Raw genomic sequence first — 20072 nt, 5'->3', positions numbered from 1 at the left:
TTCCAGTGTGCATCCTACAGATGAGGAAACTGAGGCAGAGGCAGGTCGAATGATGAATCCAGGCTCACAAAGCTAGTGAGCAGTGCAGTCAGAGTTGAATCAACGTCTTGAGGCTTGCCCTTTGGTGTTTTCCTGTAATTCTGAATTACCAGTCCTTAATCATTGCAAAGGCTGTGACTCAGTGCTCAATTACTCTCTTCAGCTCAAGTGCTTTTCCTTCTGAATTTTTTTAAAGTATAAAAGATGATTATCTCCCTTTGTAGGGGGAAGTGTATGCAAGTGAGGTCCAGAAAGAAGTAGAATATTTTCTGGAAATCGCTGTGAGCCAGAATACTTACTGAGAGTTCTTTGTTTTGGAAGATACACATTTGCACACGCTTACCATTTCTTCTGCCACACCATACTTCATCTCTTCACCCTGAAGTAGTTTCTAGGTCCTTTGGTTTTCTGTTCTGCTGTAGAATTGTGGTGGGGCAGGAGCTGCCAGGACCCTCGGGCAGTGGCCTGAAACCTTTTTGGCTCCAGGGACTGGATTTATGGAAGGCAGTTTTTCCACGGACCAGTGGGGAGAGGGGTTGGTTTCTGGATAGCTGAACCGCCTTACATTTCTTGTGCACTTTATTTCTATTGTTGTTATATCATCTCCACCTCAGATCATCAGGCATTGGATCCTAGAGCTGGAAGACCCCTGCCCTAGGGTGCAGGCCGGTTTCCCTAAATAGGAGGCAAGCAAGGACCCTCAAGCTGAGTTTTCATCTCTAATGCATGAGAGCCCAGGGATCAGAGGAAGCTACTGGGAGGCTGTCCTTAAAATGCAGATGAGTTTAGAATGAAAGGAAAGCTCAGTGTCTGACATGTATGTAGTAGTCACTTAAGAAATAATTGTTGACCAAATGAATTATGGTGCTTTTCTTCCCTCACTTGTAATTACAGAGCTGGAAGGGAACTTAGAGACAAATTCAGCTCTATCTTTTCATTTTATGGGGTGGGACAAGTGAAAACTAGTGATTTGCCCAAAGTCTCACAGCTCGTTAGGAACTGTGCGGGGCCAGGCATTGAAAGACATGTCCTCGGTCTTGTTCTTCTATTACGTTGAACCAAGTGAAGCTATAATTTCTGTGGATCAGAACATTTGCATATTGGCAATTTTGTGTGGTGCAACCTAATATGTTAGAAGGATCAGTACTATATACTTTTCTTTCTCTATCAATAATAGTAATAATAACCTTGCCCTTCTCTGTAAAACAAGCAAGCCTGGAGCAGTGTAGCTTAGTGTGAAGGTCAAGAATACTGCTTCTCAGCAGTTTAGCCTGGTTTTAAATCCTTGGTCTTTCTAAGCTGAAGTTTCCTTATCTCTCAAATAGAAGAAATATCACGTGCGTGAGATTGTTTTAGAGGTTAAATGAGATGATTCTTTGAAAGTCTTAGTGTACTGCCTGTGTGTGTGTGTGCTAAGTCGCTCAGTTGTGTCTGACTCTGTGACCTATGGCCTATGGCCCGCCAGGCTCCTCTGCCCATGGGATTCTCCAGGCAAGAATACTGAAGTGGATTGCCACGCCCTTCTTCAGGGGATCTTCCTGACCCAGGGATTGAACCCAGGTCTCCTGCATCACCTGCATTGCAGGCAGATTCTATGCCACTGAACCACCAGGAGAGCCCCAGTATACTGCCTGGTGTGTAGTAATTACTTAGTAAATACTGTTATTCATTGAATTAATAAGGAAGAGAATAGAACTCATAAAGTTTTAAAGATTTATCATCCTTCTAGACAGCACATTCTTTTTTTTTTTTTTTTGTCTGAAATCTAGGGGATATGCCACACATTTGTGGTCTAACATTGGCATATCTTTATATTCACTTTATTTCATATGCTTCTGCTGGTTACAGAGAATATGCTTGGAAAGATGTTCTATTTTTAAGTCCTTGGCTTTGACAAACATGCTGTCATGCCACGCAAGATCATCATGGCAGAAGTCAGACAAATGTGTGAATATGCAGAACTAGATCGAGAGCTCCATTTCAGGAGGGGACCTCTTCTGTCACAGTCATGAATGACCTCAGTTTCTAGTCAAGGACAAGTGTATAGTCAGGGCTCAAAATGACACCAACTGATCCAAGTGTGTGTGTGCATGTGTATATGCTTAGTTGCTAAGTCAGGCCTGACTCTTTGCGACCCCAGTGTATTCTTTTGAAACCTGGACCCTGGGACCATATCCTTTGTTTGCTATCTCTGCCTTATGGGTCAGCAAATATCTCCACTGCTTGGGCTTGGAGACACCCATGTGTAAAGTATTTCTCATAGAACTCTTCATGACCCAGTGACACATCCAGAGCAAATATGTTTTCAGACAGCTGCATATTTAGGGGAGAAGTTATCACCCTCTGGGTAAGAATGGACTAAGGCACTCCCAGTCCTGAGAAGGAATCAGTAGACTTACCCTGAAAACAAACACTTCTCTTTAAGAGAAAATGAACAGAAGCCCTTGCTCTTTCCCTTCAGTACCGCCAGCCCAGTGTTCTTAGGGACTGTAGGCTTTCGGGGTATCTTGCCCTACTGTCTATGTTGCCTTTGGACAGGACCAAGGCATGAAACCACGGGGAGGAGGCCATGCCCGAGATAAACCTTCTTCTGCAGAGAGATTTTCAGGGAGGGGGACTGACCCTGTGCTAACAACTCCCGTAAGTTCCCTTGTCGTCGTCCAGTTGACCTGGTCTCCTCCCATCTCCCCATCCTCCGTCTCCATTTACTTTGTCTGCATTACATTTGCCATTGTAAATGGAGCTAAAGTTTGATCTTTAGAGGAAGGTGCTATGTGAATAAAACACTATTTATTGAAGAGACATAAACTTACTAAGAATTAGCCAGCATTTTTTTTTTTACATTAAAAAAATTTATTTTTTTTTTACATTAAAAAAATTTATGCATAGACATATACCCACTCTCTTCTAGATTCTTTTCCCATATAGGCTATTACAGAATATTGAGTAGAGTTCCCTGTGCTAGACAGTAGGTTCTTATTGCCTATTCTGTATACAGTGGGGCTTCCCTGATGGCTCAGCGGTAAAGAATCTGCCTGCCAGTGCAGGAAACTCAGGTTCAGTCCCTGGGTTGGGGAGATCCATTGGAGAAGGAAATGGCACCCCACTCCAGTGTTCTTGCCTGGGAAACCCCATAGACAGAGGAGGCTGGTGGGCTACAGTCCATGGGTTTGCAAAGAGCTGGACACGATTTAGCAACTAAACAACATTCTATATATAGTAGTCTGTATATGTCAATCCCAATCTCCCAATTTGGCCACCATTTTGAACTACAAGGGCTTCCCTTGTGGCTCAGCTGGTAAAGAATCCTCCTGCAATGCAGGAGACCTGGGTTCGATCCCTGGGTTGGGAAGATCCCCTGGAGAAGCAAAAGGCTACCCACTCCAGTATTCTGGCCTGGAGAATTCCATGGACTGTATAGTCCATGGGGTCACAGAGAGTTGGGCACAACTGAGCAACTTTCACTTCACTTGAACTACAAAGTGGGCATTGGAGCCTGGAAGTATCTATGGAAGGCTAAAAACATTTATTGAGCATCTTCTTAGGTTGGTATTGAGCAAGGCTATTCATGTTACTCCTTGGAAGGAACGTTATGACCAACCTAGATAGCATATTAAAAAGCAGAGACATTACTTTGTCAACAAAGGTCCGTCTGGTCAATGCTATGGTTTTTTCAGTGGTCATGTATGGATGTGAGTGTTGGACTGTGAGGAAAGCTGAGCACCAAAAAATTGATGCTTTTGAACTGTGGTGTTGGAGAAGACTCTTGAGAGTCCCTTGGACTGCAAGGAGATCCAACCAGTCCATCCTAAAGGACATCAGTCCTGGGTATTCATTGGAAGGACTGATGCTGAAGCTGAAACTCCAATACTTTGGCCACCTCATGCGAAGAGTTGACTCATTGGAAAAGACCCTGATGCTGGGAGGGATTGGGGGCAGGAGGAGAAGGGGACAGCAGAGGATGAGATGGCTGAATGGCATCACCGACTCGATGGACATGAGTTTGAGTAAACTCCGGGAGTTGGTGATGGACAGGGAGGCCTGGCATGCTGCGATTCATGGGGTCGCAAAGAGTTGGACACGACTGAGCGACTGAACTGAACTGATTAATGTACACTGTATCTCATTCACCTAGCAAACTTGCAAAAATAAATAGTTTCCCCCATTTTACAAATGGGAAAACTAAGGTTCAGAGAAATTAACTGGCATATCACACAGCAAATAATCAATCAATAAACTTCTGCAGGCTTAGTGGGAGGTGATCTTTAATCTCACTGTAGACCGTAAGGGTGGAGAAGTGGGGCACAACATTTATAGGCCTTTCAGAGTTGAGAAAATGCGAACAAAAGGATTGTGAATTACCAGTTTATCCAGCTCTACTGTGAAGAGTAGAAAATGTATACATTCCTTCATTCACTTGCTCATTTATTACGAACCTTTTTATTCAATCTCTACTGTTTGTTCAACATTGTGCTAGGCACCAATAGGGTATAAAATAGACATGGGCCCTATCTCAGGAGCTTTTATCCTCTAAGGAGATAAGAGTCCTGAAATACCTGTCCTTAATGTAAGAAGAGGAGTTAGACTATATTGTTAAAACAGTTGGTGTATTTAGAGATGGACGAGATCTATGTAGGTGGTTAGAAAAAGTTTCATGTGTTAAACACACACCCAGTCGCAGGTGGTAGTACTGATGGTGGCAGAGGACAGATTGCTTAAGATTTTTTTAAAAAACTTTATATGATAATTAAAGATCCTCATGTATTATAAGAAATAATACAGAGAGATCCGTGTACCATTTACCCTGTTTCACTCAGTGGTAACATCTTGCACAGTTGTTGTATAATAATCACACCTAGGATAGTGACATCAATACAATTCAGATTCCCCAATTTTACATGAAATGGCAACCCACTCCAGTATTCTTGCATGCAGAATCCCATGGACAGAGGAGCCTGGCGGGCTACAGTCCATGGGGTCACAAAGAGTTGGACACGACTGAGTGACTAACACTACACTGTATGTGTGTGTGCAATCTTGTACACACCTGGATGTGTTACATTCTGTACAGTTTTATCACGTGTCCACCACTACCAAGATACTCATCCGTTCCCGCCCCGCAAGCATCTCTACCTTATCTCTCTCTCCTCCTCCGTCCCCATTCCCAACCCTTGGCAACCTTTGTTCTGCTTTCCATTTCTATATTTTTGCCATTTCAAGAATGTCATATAGATGAAACTATGGAGTATATAACCTTTGGGACTGGTTTTTTTACAGTCAGTATAATTCCCTTGAGATTCATCCAAGTTGTGTGTATTTATTGTTTGTTTCTTTTTATTGCTTAGTATCATGAAGTATGGATATACTGCAGTCTAACTTTTCACCTTTTGAAGGGCATCAAGATTATGTCTAGTTTCTGGCTATTACAAATAAAACTGCTATGAACAAGATTTTTTCTACACTATTTATGAAGCATGGTTGGGTCCAGTCTCAGGCAAAGCATGAAGTTGGAGTCACTGTCACTCCTTTCTTGGGGATATTTTGTTCTTTTATTTTGTACTCATTCAACAAGTACTTTTTGAGCTAGGCATTTTACTACTTAAGGATATATAGGTGGCTGAGTGGTAAAGAACCTGCCTGCCAATTCAGATGTTTCAATCCCTGGGTCGGGAAGATCCCCTGGAGGAGGAAGTGGCAACCCACTCCAGTATTCTTGCCTGGAGAATCCCATGAACAGAGGAGCCTGGTGGGCTATAGTCCATGGGGTCGCAAAGAGCAGAACATGACTAGGCAGCAGAGCACACACGCATTGTACTACTTATGTTCTACTAAGAAAGAGGTGAATGAAAATTACCTTTGTTGATTCTTGGACTTCAGTGGCCTATGGCTGTCAGTATATGGCTTCTTTGGGGAAAAAAGTCAAACTGCAAGTCCAGGTGTGGGCGTCATGCTCCCATGGACTCCTACAGTCCTCAAAAATTCAACTTTCAGGGTTTTACTCTCTTGATTCTCTTGGTACAACTCAGACTTTCATGATTTGTTCAGTATCATGATTCTCAGTAACTTTTCATGATAAAAATTTTCATTGAAAATCTTACCAATCAGTCTCTGGAATTATTTTGGAAACAAAGGATAGAAGTTTCTGCAAAAATTATTTAAAAATCTACTTTTCCTTAAAAACAAAAACAAAAAAAAAATGGGACCTAATCAAACTTAAAGCTTTTGCACAGCCAAGGAAACTATTTAAAAAAAAACACACAAAAAAACCCAGCTTACAGAATGGGAGAAAATATTTGCAAATGATGTGACTGACAAGGGCTTAATTTCCAAAATATACAAAGAGCTCATACGACTCAACAACAAGAAAACAACCCAATCATAAAATGTACAGAAGACCATAATAGATATTTCTCCAAAGAAGACATACAGATGACCAGCGGGAACACGAAAAGATATTAAATATCACTAATTACTAGAGAAATACCAATCAAAACTATAGTTAAAAAAAAAAAAAAACTACAGTCAAATTTACTTCATACCGGTCAGAATGGCCATCATTAAAAAGTCTACTAATAAGAAATGCTGGAGAGACTGTAGAGAAAAGGGAAGCCTCTTACACTGTTGATGGGAATGTAAATTGGTGCAGCCACTATGGAGAACAGTATGGAGGTTCCTGAGAAAACTAAAATATGGTCCAGCAATCCCATTCCTGGCCAGAAATCCAGACATAACTATAATTCAAAATATACATGCATCCTTATGTTCAAAGCAGCACTGTTCACAATCGCCAAGACATGGAGACAACCTAAATGTGCATCGACAGATGAATGGATAAAGAAGACATAGTACATATATATACAATGGAATATTACTCAGCCATAAAAAATAATGCCATTTGCAGCAACGTGGATGCAACTAGAGAGTATCATACTAAGTGAAGTAAGTCAGAAGGAGAAATACAAATACCATATGATGTAACTTTTATGTGGAATCTAAAATAAGGCACAAATGAACCTATCTACAAAACAGAAAGACTCACAGACAAAGAACTCAGACTTGTAGTTGCCAAGAGGGAGGGGGGTGGGGGATGGACTTGGACTTTGGGATTGGTAAATGCAAAGAACTACATTCAGAATCAGTAAAGAATGAGGTCCTACTGTATAGCCCAGGGAACTATATCCAATCTCCTGGGATAAACTGTAGTGGCAAAGAATATAAGAAAGAATATGTGTGTGTGTGTGTGTGTGTGTGTGTGTGTGTATACATGCGTGTGTGTGTGTATATAACAGTTCACAGTACAGAAGAGATAGGTACAACACTGTAAATCGACTACACTTTAATTTTAAAAGTCAATGAGAAAATCTGCTTTTCTTTTTATAAAACCGGTAACAAGGATTTTGACTCCTAGAAGATATTAGATGTTTGTCAGAAATAGAGAAAGTTGAAATTCCACTGTTCCTCTGTTTTACATCCCCAAAGGGGGTTTATTTCCAACTGCCCTCAAATGAGTTGTGCTCTTAGTTTGAGCTCATACTGAAAGTCTGTTCTGTCCCCTCTGTTATTTAGCTAGATGTCTTTTCATTTCAGTTTTGTTTGGAATTACAAAAGCCTCTGTCCTCATGTGAGACTGAATCCCACAGAGCAGACCTCATTGGTGTTTTGCCTTCTAGTTTCTAAGGGTCCCCAAATTCTTTTCCCTTTAGCAGGCCCGTATGTCATACATCACTGTGATTTCAGTGTGGACAGTGGGTATGGGGTTCTGTTGACTCAAATTGCCTGTTTTTTCACCTTCTGCTTCTTCCCTCCCTACCTTGAAACCTTTTCTGACTGGTTCAAATAAGAAATAATATCCAAATAAGTAGACATTGCATTAAATACATGCAAATGCTGGTGTATTGCAGCAGGCAGAAAGCTGTGGTGTAACTAGTGATTCTCAGAGCTGATAGAAACTAGTTTATGTAAGTCTAGATGTTGGAAACATTTTTCCCTTACCAGCTCTGTGGAATTGTGGGAGGAAATTAAGAATGAAAATTTAAGGTGATGGGGTTTTTTGGGGTAATTTTGATTTTTAGTGAATGTTGAAGGCCGGTCATTTTTTGTGCTTCGGATGTACATAAGTGTAATAAAGTGAACATGTCATAAAGTTAAGCCACATGATGATATCATTTGTTACCTTTGTATCACAGCTTATAGAAGTGACGTTTGAAAGCTATTATTTTGGAGAATAATAAAATTATAATAAAATTATAAATAAAATAAATAATAAAATAAAAATAATAAAATTATAGACCCAGAATTTGAAGTGAAAACATTGCACGCTGATGAGTTCTCCTTGATCTCGTTGGTCTTTTCTTCCATTCTTTTTTCCTTCTCTTGTATCTCAGATGAAAAAAATCAGGCAGAGAATATCCTATCTTTAGATAAGATTTTTTTTTCCTTCACATTTCTATTAATTTACTTGGTTCATTTTGGCAACACATTCACTTGAGGTTCACCACACTCTTGTTTTCTTCTTGGTGACTTTGGGAAGAATGAGGCAGAAGGAATTTGAGGCATTTGGTGGTTAAGCTGCCCTTAAAGCCCAAACTCTATTTTCAGACCATGGTCTTGCCTCATCTACCATTAAACTATTATAAAGTTTCGTCTTAATTTATCTGAGTTCATTAGATGCTTTTCCTGGGGAAGTGTGTTTTTTTCCCTCCTCTGACCTTGTCTCTTGGTGAAGGTGAGCGTTCTCCCAGGGTCTGAGAAGCATGAATTTTCGGGTGTCGGGTGAAGGTTGATGCTGGGACGTGGGGTCGGGTCAGGCCGCGCAGTTTGCGCTGGGACGTGTGATCCTGGCTGTAGGGCTGAGTCCGTCCGCTGGGCTCCGGGGGGTCCCCGGGGGCCTCTTCTCCTTGGGCTGCTTCAGAAAGCTCAGCTCGAGCAGACCTGCGGGCAGAGTCTGCCAGAGACTAGAAACCGAGGCGAGCCAGAGTCCACAAGGGTCAGAGAGAAAGGGCGGGACGAGACTGCAGTCCAGGCTCCTGGCGAAGGACCGTGTGCTTCGGGACATGCGTCCAGGGGAGGCAGGGTGCTGCGGGGGTCCAGAGCGTGGATGCCGAGGCTGAGCAGCTGCTGAGTCGTGTACTGCTTCTCACTAGTTGTTCAGTCTCTCTAAGCCTGTTTCCTTGGCTGTACCGTGCTTACTTTGGCGTATTGTTAGAAATTAATGAATTAATAATATGAAGTGTTTCTGTTAACGCTTGTATATGGAATCTAGAAGAACGGTACTGATGAACCTATTTGCAGGGAAGGAATGGAGACACAGACATAGAGAATGGACTCGTGGACACAGCGGGGGAAGGAGGTGGGGTGGACTGAGAAAGTAGCATTGACTTACATACACCACCATGTGTGAAATAGATAGTGGTGGGAAGCTGCTATGTAACACAGGGAACACAGCCTTCGCTGTGATGACCTAGAGGGATGGGATAGGAGGGGGAGGGGGGTTCAAGAGGAAGGGGATATACATACAATTATGACTGATGGGCATTATTGCACGGCAAAACCCAACACAACCTTGTAAAGCAATTATCCAACAATTAAAAAATTTTTTAAAGTGTTTAGAACAGTGCTGTCAAATGGTCAGTGCTATGTACGTCTTTGATGTTCTTATAGTTATTATCAGTTGATAATAGCTAATTTTGCCTAGTTTGCTATTAGCTGGCAAGAATAAGGGCTGTTTAATTTGGTTGCAAAATATCTTACTCCTTAGAGGAGCCTGACCACTACTGAATGACTCTGTTAACTTGCTCCTGCCAGATTGTTCTGGGCTCCTGCATTGTTCTGGGCTTTGAGATGAAAAGTGTACTTGTGAGTTATGGGGCCATGGTCCATCGTAGCCAAATTCCGCTGGCATCTGAATTTTTCTCTTTCACCAGTATGAATCAGAGCATTTTATTGCTGGATCTAAGAGATCTCTCTTTGGAAAAGAAAGATCATCTTTTTAAGTGCCCTTATTTTGCCAACGAGGAACAAAGACCCAGAAGGTTGAGTGACTTGCACAACATCACATAGCTTGGGCACATCAGAGGTGTGAGAGAGACTGACCTTAATTCCCATGACAGTTTTCTTTTTCCAGTGCATTTTGTTTTTCCACAATCACAGCCCCTCTCTGAAGTGTAATGTACCTGATAAGTCTCTCACACAGATGTCCTTAGGAGGTATTTATTCATCAACCTTTGTTGATCAAAACTTTATAAAATGAGTGCCCATCTTTTTCTGTAATCAAAGTTATGGATAAGATGGATTTACCTCAATATCTTCAGCTTTCTATTGTAGCTTGACTGTTTTAAGACTTACCTCCACTCAGAAAAAAATTAGAATAATGAGATTTTATAAGTATTACCTGACCCATATATTTGTACTTTTTGAAATGAAAACTGGAAATTTTTTTAGAAAGTTGCAGAAGGTAACTGTTATCTGTAAAATACACACATATGCACATATCTGTGTATGAACTAGAAGATGGACAGGGGTGAAGTTCCTTCACTCCTCTGAGCCCAGTCCCTCTTCTGTAAAGTGGGAATGGTAACACTGCTTTCCTTACAGTGTTGCTGAGGATTCCGTGAGATAGGTTATGTAAGTGTTCTAACATTATGGTTCTTCATAGTGACAGCAGCATATTATATTACACAACATCACATATTATACATATTACACATCACATATTATACATCATATTATGCAACATCACATATTATACATCATATTTACAACATCACATATTATACTGCTCATTCCCTCAAAAACAAAAACCCAAAAAATCCCCAACTATATCTGAACCAAAATAAACCTTGTTAGGACATTGTTTTGTGGGAGAGAGGTGCCTGATTTTGTCCTTCACGTGGACATCAGAATCTTGACTTTACAGTCACTTAGCAACAGTTTTCTTTATAGAAGAATTGATGAAAGTTTCTCAGGATTTCATAAATTGGTTACAAATGATTGAGAAGTCATATACTTATGTATATAAATATTGTTATATTCAAATGTGTATCTATATTTGAATATATATATATATATACACACACACACTGCATTTTAGACATTGATAGGTGGGTGGGTAGGTAGATCTAGTACATGGGTGTCTATTCCTGTTCCTCCTCACTAAGCTTAGTCATTGTTCATGTTCAGCACTTGCTCAAGGACAGACAGGTCTTCAGGTCTCCGCTGGCGGGTATCTATGGAAGGCTCTGCTGCCTTCTGATAGTTCCTCAAGACTTCACAAAGACTGGAAAGGTGCTGGAACTGGTTCTGCTCTCTAGCTTGGAGCTGTTTTTCCTTGGTCATTGTATCTACTCTGCAAATAATACTGGGTTCACCTGTGATGGAAGAAAAGGTTTAAATTCTCCCTGATTGGAAAGAGTCGCTTTCAAGTCTAAACTCCAAAACCACTTCCTGGGTACCATCATCATATAGTCCCTGCCTCCATCCCTTCCTGACTTCTTGCCAGTTGCTTGGGGTTGGGGACCAGGGGCGATTGCTTACTCTCCTATACTGTGTGAATTACACCCCAGCACCCTTGATGAAATAGGTGTTGTTTGAAATGTTACCTGATGAAATGAAATTGGAATCAGAATTCTGGAGAGTTGACTCAAAGTCTCACTAGTTAACAAATAAGATCTATAATTCTGCAAAGAGTAAACCATAGAATTCTTGTCACCTAAATTCCTCAAGAGATCTGTGGTTTAACTTTAATCTCATTCTTCTGTGTCTAAAGTCCCTCTTCTCAAGGACCTTTAGCCTGAATCCACAAACTCCCCAATTCCTATTTTTTTTTTTACTTAAATCCAACTCTGATATACAGAGCCTGGGCCTGTTTTATTGTGCTCTTATGTAATTTTGAGGTTCTATCATCACCTTGAAATCTCTCCCAGACACTTGCCTCCTCTTCCTTCCCACTTCAAGAGCAGGTCCGGGTTGCTTATTAATTACGTACCTGAGCCTCGGTAGCAGCGAATGCAGTTTGGGAAGGTAGGCTGGCCGTGCAAGCATGTGACTTGCTTTTCTCACAGAGGAGAATGCCTGACTGAGGAGGTCAGTGAGCTCAGGTAGTTTCAGTAATGATCAAGAATGCCAAGGTCAAGGATTTTCACCCTGGCTCAGTGGGTGGAGATTCTGTGCCCTTGATGCCACCTGGCCCTCTCCCTGGTACCCACAGTGAGTGCCCAGGCAAGAGGCTCAGAGCCACCCATTTCTGCTCCTGAGAAAAATACTCAGAGCGCACATGCTGATTACTGATGGTGACTAAAGAATGTCCGCTTTTAAAATGAAAGACAGTAGGCTTCTGTGTGCACATAAATACAGACATCCTTTTGTTTTTCTGTACTCCACCCCTCTAAAGTAGTGCTGCGCTGTCTTCTGCATTGACTTCGTGAGTGTAGACTGTGAACTGTCTCAGGTTCACCCCACAGTCAAAGCTCCACCCCCGTTTCCCCTCTTCCCAGTTCCTGCCCCGATCTCCTCACCGCCCCACTCATTACATGGTTGACGCAACACTCTCGTCTGCAGTCCTGTTCCTCCTCTGCGCATGCGTTCCCTGTCCAGCTCCATCACTTCGGCAGCTGTGTGATCTGGGACAAGCCCCTTGACTTTGCTGAACCTCGTTTTCACATCCATAAAAGGATTATGATGACACTTCTTCCTCCCCACCTCCCCGGATTGCTGTGAAGAGCGAATATGCCAGAGAATAGTGTAAACCCCCAACCTTGTACAAATGGGAGCTGTTACTGTTGCCGGGAGCCAGAATCTCTTTGATGATGGGAACCAGGTCTGACTACTTGATGGCTGAATCCTTACTGCCTTGCCCGCCCGAACAGGAGACGCTGCCAGTGAGACAGGAAAGAAGGGGGAGACAGAGAAGGGAAGGACAACTTTTGTCAGTTTTTATATCTTATTTTCCTAATTATCATTCTCTCCCTCAATATATAACTGTATCTTATGAAAGATGGATTTTTTTATTTTTATTTTTTGCAAAAAACATTTTGCGTTGGGCAGCAGGAGAGTGTTTTTTCCTCCAAAATCTTTCTCTATATCTCTTTCTTCCTCAGATAGCTTGGTACTGATATTGGAATTCATTCTGATCACTTGATTTTGCGGTCGTGAGAAAATTAAATGATTTAAATGGAGGATAAGATCAGAAACCAAATGCCTCATTTGATAGGTAAGGTCAGCCAGAGAGGTGCGTGAAACCACCAAGGGTTTCTGTCGTTAGTGGCAGAACCAAAATTCATCTTCGTCTCTTCTTCAAGGCTGCCCCTGAATTAATGAAGTGTCGGGGATCATTTTTGCCTGCCTTTGAAGGGTGTTTCAGGGACTGGCTAACACTGGGCACGTGTGTTCAGTTGCTCAGTCGTGTCTGACTCTCTGCAACCCCATGGACGGTACCCCACCAAGCTCTTCTTTCCATGGGATTTCCCAGGCAAGATTACTGGAGCAGCTTGTCATTTCCTCCTACAGGGGGTCTTCCCAGTCCAGGGATCAAACCTGCATCTTCTGTGTCTCCTACATTGGCAGGCAGATTCTTTACTACTATAAAGCTCTCTTCTGGATCAATGCAAAGATTTTTGTCCAGAAAGTTTCCGAAAAACAGATTTGCTGCTGCTGGATCATCATAGTCTCTGCCTGTGGTCCACATTTGAGTTTGTTTATGTATGTTGATCACTGGCTCACAGGAAGAATAAAACTCCCTTCATACCTAGTTGCACACACATCAAGTTTTAACAACATTCTGTCCTGCAAAGCTCAGCGTCTCGGGCGCGTGGGGGTTTGAGGGAACGCCCAGCTTGTCTTTGTACCTTTGGGCTCCGTCACAGGGTCCCTGTGTGCCTCGCCGTTTCTTCCACCGTAACTCTCTTTCTGATGTGTCAGAGAGCACTTTGGAGCCAGGCAGACCTGGGTTCACATTCCAGCTCTGCAGTGTAGAGGCAGCATGGGTTTAGGCAAGTCCCTTAACCTCCAGGAACTCCAGTTTCCTCATCTATAAAACAGAGGTGACAAGAGGGAGGGGACATATGTATACCTATGGCTGATTCACGCTGATGTGTGGCAGAAACCAACACGACATTGTAAAGCAATTATCCTCCAATTATAAATAAGTGAATTTAAAAGTCCGCAGATAACACTGCCTGCTTTGCTGATTTGGCTTCTGGTGTAGAGGCAATGCATGTAAGGGTGGGAGAAGGTGTTGAAGGAAGATAAAATGTCTGTTTCTGCAACTTTTCCATCAAGCCCAAGTTCTACCTGTTAGTTGCATTAATTTAGCTTTTGTCTTTTATAGCACGCATACATACCTTTCAATAATAGTAGTAGTAAATATAAAGCATTTTGATTTTCTATACGAAATCACATGCTTTCTTGGTGCCTTTCATCTGATTTTCCAGGACCAGACAGAGAATTTTCAGAAAGCTAAGTGTATAATTTATCTCTTTTGGAAATTTTTTTCCTTCTCTTGGTTAAGAAAAAAAAATTCAAAAAACCAAAACCCACCAAGTCGGGCATCATTTCTAAATTTGAATCTCCTTTTTAAAAAACTGTGGTTCAGTGAGTTTAAAGAGAGGTTTCCCAGAAACAAATGTAGTGTATATTTTTCAACTCCACAAAGATTATGTCACAATTCCAAACAGCTATATATATTTTTTTCCTAATAAGGTAAAAGCTTGAAGATAGTTTTCTTTCTTGCTTTTTGAATAGAGAAAACATTCCTTTTTAAAAAAAAATCACTTTCTGGTTCTTTGGAATAGCAACTTAAAACACAAGTGGTACTTTGTTGGAATTGGATCTAGTATCGGTAAATACCGAATGGTAGGTACTCGGTCAGGTGGTGGAACGAGAGGAACACGGTATCTCTACCTTCAGACGCCCAGGCTCCTCATAAGGGAAACTGATAAATAACTGATAAATAAACAGGCAGTTGCTGTATAATGGAGAATCCTGTGAGAAGACAGAGGAGACTCTACCCCAACTGTGAGGAAGGGGCAGACTTGCCTTCTTAGAGGAGGTGATACCTGGACTGTGGCTTGTGGTGTGTGTGGGAGTTAGTTGCTCAGTCGTGTCTGACTCTGCCATTCCGTGGACTGTAGTCTGCCAGGCTCCTCCGTCCATGGAATTCTCTAAGCAAGAGTGCTGGAGTGGGTTGCTCTTCCCTTCTCCAGGAGATCGTCCTGACCCAGGCAGCAAACCCGGCCTCCTGCACTGCAGGCAGATTCTTTTGCCACCTGCGACACCTGGGAAGCCTTTGAAAGATGAGTAGGAGTCTAAGAAGCTGAGACAGGGCCTTACAGGCAGAGGGAGCTCTGTGTTCTAAAGGCATAGAAGTGTTAGAAGTATTTAAGGAACATCAGGGTATGATTTGGGGAAAATGGAGAGGAAGACAGGAGGCAGATCTGGAGGGGCCTGTGCAACACTGAGGGGTTTGAATTTTAAGCCACAAGGAGGTGTTGAATGGACCTCCCAAGGAGCCTTACACCAGAAGGAGACCTTGGACGTCAGAGTCTAGCATCTCACTTAGCAGATTTAGAAAGTGAGAACCAAGAATGGGAGTTCTCGTGGCCGCACAGTGGCTGTTAATGTACATCTTTGTATAGACCCAGTGGTGTTTGGGGAGGAGGCTAGGGGCTGGGGGGAGCCTTCACAATGAAATTCCAGTGATGACCTTGTGAAGGCAGATTCTCATAGGAACATTTGACCAAGGATTTATCATGGGGACTGCATGGTTTGGGCTAGTGACCCCAGCATGCCTTTTTGCATATTATGTCCTTTAAAGGAAAGGCCATCACTAGCAAGAAATGCTCTTTGGCTATTTTTAGGCTGTGTGGTAGGGGGAAATTAGTGGAATTCTTAAGGTCAGCTCCAGCTGTTTCTCTCCAAAAGACCAGCTGAATTTTTCATGAGATTTGCTCATTAGGGCTTTTACCCTTCAGTGAGGCATTGTACTGAGTCTGAGTCAGCCTGTCCTGGGAAATAAGGGATGAGAGTATGAAGGAAAGTAGACCAAAATTGGAATGGCTGCTGCCCTTTTTAAAATGTTATGCACTAATTAACATTAAGTGCTGTCTTAGATACAGTGGGTTATTTCTCATACATTCTCAATCACAGTGAAGATCTTTCTGGATTACAATGACTACCTTAGAGGATGGTTGGGTTTTGAAGACTCAGGGATGTTCTTATATGTAAAGTCTGGCTCGATGCCTAGCTAGAGATAGTGGTGACTAATTACATGGTAATTACACTGAAGAGCGCCTTTTATTTGGGACTCTCATCTCAGAACACTGTGTAGATACCAAGTCAGATATTCTTTAAGAATTCTGTGAGGGGAATTTGCCTGTGGTTATTTGGCATCTACAATTACAACACGACCTCTCTGCTGTGTGTCAGGGACTCTCTGCAGGCAGGTGAAGCGAAAGCAGCCTTCATTTCTTCTCGAGTGCTCTGTGAATATTTTTTCCTATCCAGTCTTAGGGGTGTCTGTTTGGAGCTCACGCTGTGTTAGAAGGTGAGTGGATAACTGTAGCTGTACAGCAGTTTTCAACTCACAAACTGTCTTCTCACATGTGATCTCATTCACTCCTGTAGTGATTTCATCAAGGGAGGTGGGCAGTGGTTAGTCTCAATTTCAGAAAGGAGGAAACAGAGACTCAGGTATGTGGTATGTTTTGGTCACCAAGGTAGTAAGTGGGTGACTCAATTTCAAACCAGATCTTATGACTTTAAATCTCTTGTTCTTTGCTCTTCATGATGCTGCCAACTGGATTGAGAAATAAAGGGCCAGGTTTCTCATCTAGCATAAAAGTGATTTAAGGAATGGCTTTAAAAGGAAGGTGACTCCACTGCATACCCAGCTAAGGAATGAAGGATCGTGTGCAGTGTGGGATTTCTAGATGTGATGGAGTAAAAGTGAACTTTGTCCCACTAGCTCTGGAATAACAGCTGTTCTCTGAGCTAGAACAAACACAGTGACATTAAAATAGCAATGTATAACTTATGCTTATGAAAGCAATATTTATTATTGTTGGTTGGGATGAACAGTAGTGGAGAGGCTTTAACTAATGAGAGCAGATCTTAGAAAGTTTCCATCTTAAAGAATTCTGTGACATTGACAATCAGAAGGTAAGCCAGTGTACTCCTCCCCCTCTCTCTGAAATGGAGAAAAACGAGGCCATCCTTACTATACACAGAACAGGAAACCTGAGCAGATGCTCCCAACTCATCCGTGGCTTAATATTAAAAATCTGTTTTCAAAAACACTGCATGCAAGGTACTGTGTGTCTACAAAAATGAAGTGGATATATTAATAAACCCTTCCCTTAAAGCATCTAGAAATGGGAATTGGGAGAATTCCCCGGTCTCACTGCTGTGGACCCGGGTCTCCTCTCTAGTTGGGGAACTAAGATCCTACCAGCCGCTCTGCTGCATGGTCCGAAGGGGAAGGAATTTGGATGCAGTGTATATAAGTCTCTGTAATGTTTATGTAGCCATTGAATACTCGGCGTGTCAGGCACTTATACGTGAGCTTAAATCTTCTCAACAACCCAGTGAGAAAGGTGTGATGCCCATTTTACAGATGAGAGCCCTGAGACCCAGGGAAGCCAAGTAACTTGCATAAGAGCGTCACCTTGAACCCAAGTCTGTCTGACTCTTAGAGCCTCTGCTCTTTCGTACTCCAGCGGAGAGACGTACGGAGGAGAGCTGTGGGGGCTCAGTGAAAGAGGGAATTATGGCCAGTTTATGGAAGGCATGTTTGTGAGGGGACGGGGGCTGCAGAGGCAGCTTCATGGACAAGGTGTCACTTAAGCTGGGACTTGAGTGATGGGTCAGGTTGGTGTGTGGAGATATAAGGGAAAGATATTCTAGGTGATTTCTGGGTTGGGAAGTTCCCCTAGAGAAGGGATAGGCTACCCACTCCAGGATTCTGGCCTGGAGAATCCCTGTGGACACAGGAGCAGAAACAACACATACCTGATGATGATTGTGTACGGCTGATCTTGGTCTGGCTGGATTTCACAGGGTAGGAAATGGTCCATGGAAAATAAGACTGGATTGGGAGGCTGGGAGGATAAAGATGTCGGTACAAGGAATTTGGGCTCACTCTGCTATCAGGGCTTCGCTGGTGGCTTGGGTGGTGAAGAATCTGCCTGCAATGCAAGGGACCTGAGTTTGATCCCTAGGTCAGGAAGATCCTCTGGAGGAGGGAATGGCAACCCACTCCAGTGTTCTTGCCTAGAGAAATCCCATGGACAGAGGAGCCTGGCGGGCTACAGTCCATGGGGTCACAAGGAGTTGGACGTGACTGAACAACTAATACTTTCACTTTTTTCACTTTTTGCTAATCAGGGAAGAGCTAGGGAAGGTGTTTTTTCTTTTTTTTCCCCCCCAAAGAGCCACATCTGTTTGTTTATTGTCACCTTTTTATCTATATTGTGAAGATTTAATTCCTTTGCTTAAAATTCTTGCTTAAAATTGCTTAAAATTGCTTAAAATTTGTTTTTCTTTATTTTTTTATTTTCTAAATTATGACAGCATGATAACACATTTACAGGCAACTTAGAAAATACAGAACAAAGTTACATGTAATTTCACTGTGTATTACAATTTTTGGGGGGGGTAGATAAGTTAAGATTTTTACTTGGAGTTTCAATATCAAAGTCTCAAAAAAACAATAGAATGAATAGACAGAAAAATGGAAGGGTATATAATATTAGGCCTGAAAAGTGTGATGAATCAATTCAACATAATTAAGAGTTATATAATTTTCACACAACAGTAGGGTACAAATTCTATTGAAGAACTAGGTAGGGTTCTTAAGTTGAGTATGGCATGTTTAAAGCAGGGCTTTGGAATATGAGTCTAGCTGGACTGTGTATGGTAGCCAGGAGAGAGGATGAACCAGGAATTAAAGGAGCCGGGTTCAGTTCATGTCCATGCTGTTTCTAAAGGAGAGAAAAGGTTGAATTGGACAGAGAGCAGAGACTCAGTTAGCTGAACCTGCTGGCAACTGATTGGCTATACAGCAAGGAGAAGAAAGCGTCAGCCTTTGGTGTTGCTTATGAGGCTATGTTTAGTTAACAGGGTTCCAGGCAACGAGCTGGGAGTTCGGAGATGAATAAGGCGTGCTGTCAGGCTCTGGGGGTTTCTATTACTGCTGTGCAAATTACCGCAAACTTAGTGACTTGAAACAACACAGAATTCTCATCTTACGGTTTCTGAAGGTCAGAAGTCTGAAAGGAGTCTCACAGGATAAAGGAGTTGGCAGAGCTGAGGTCCTGCTAGACACGTTCGGGGAGAATCAGTTTTGGTTCCTTATCCAGCTGTTAGAGTTTGCCTGCCTTCCTTGGCTCATGGCCCCTTCCTCCATCTTCAAAGCTCATCACGCCAACTTGTCTTCATCCTCACGTCTCTTCTCTCTCCTTCAGACCATCCTGCTTCCTTATAAGGACCTCATGATTACCTTGGGTCTACATACATAATCCAGGATAATTTATCCATCCCAGTCTCCTCAATCATGTCCATATAGCCCCTTTCACCATGTGCTATATTCACAAATTCCAGGAATTAGGATGTGGACATCTTTGGAGGACCATTATTCTGCCTACCAGCGAGTTAACACATCTATGGATGCTAACTTGTCAAACATTTTTTGTCCCTATAAATCTCTTTTTTGTTCCCTTTATTCAATAAAGGAGGCACCTGTTGAGAGTTCGGGCACCACACTAGGTACTGAGGATTCGGGAATGCCAAGACACCTCTCTGCCCCACTCTAGAGGAAGCAAAATTAGAGAATGGCTGTTAATGTAGACCAGGATGTCAGAGTCTTGGCTTTGATTTTTGTAAGCTTAGGTCCAGGCCTCAGATGACAAGATATAGAGGAGTTTTTGGTAATTTAAAAATGGGATCCTCCTACCCACCCTCTCTACTGCCAAACCCCAGTCCCAAGTTTAGATTTCTTTTTATCTACTCAAAGGCCTCTAGGGAGGAGGTGTTTGCTGAGACCA

The 20072-nt window shown here is 42.3% G+C and overlaps 1 protein-coding gene across 4 annotated transcripts in view; it reads left to right on the top strand.

The window, feature by feature from the left end:
* SYTL2 (synaptotagmin like 2) overlaps positions 1–20072 on the top strand; it is a 118803-nt gene that overhangs the window by 19663 nt on the left and 79068 nt on the right. The window contains exon 1 of one of the 4 annotated variants that reach the window (XM_043876061.1): positions 8654–8764. The exons of the other annotated variants lie outside the window; for them this stretch is intronic. The gene's annotated coding sequence lies outside the window, so the exon portion shown is untranslated. Of the gene's footprint in view, positions 1–8653; positions 8765–20072 lie in introns of those variants that run through there. 4 annotated transcript variants of the gene reach the window in all.

The sequence above is a fragment of the Cervus elaphus genome, chromosome 2 (genome assembly GCF_910594005.1).
Source record: "Cervus elaphus chromosome 2, mCerEla1.1, whole genome shotgun sequence".
NCBI classification, from domain to species: Eukaryota; Metazoa; Chordata; class Mammalia; order Artiodactyla; family Cervidae; genus Cervus; species Cervus elaphus.
The sequence above is the reverse complement of the archived record's forward strand: the minus strand, read 5'-3'. Positions and strand labels throughout refer to the sequence as shown.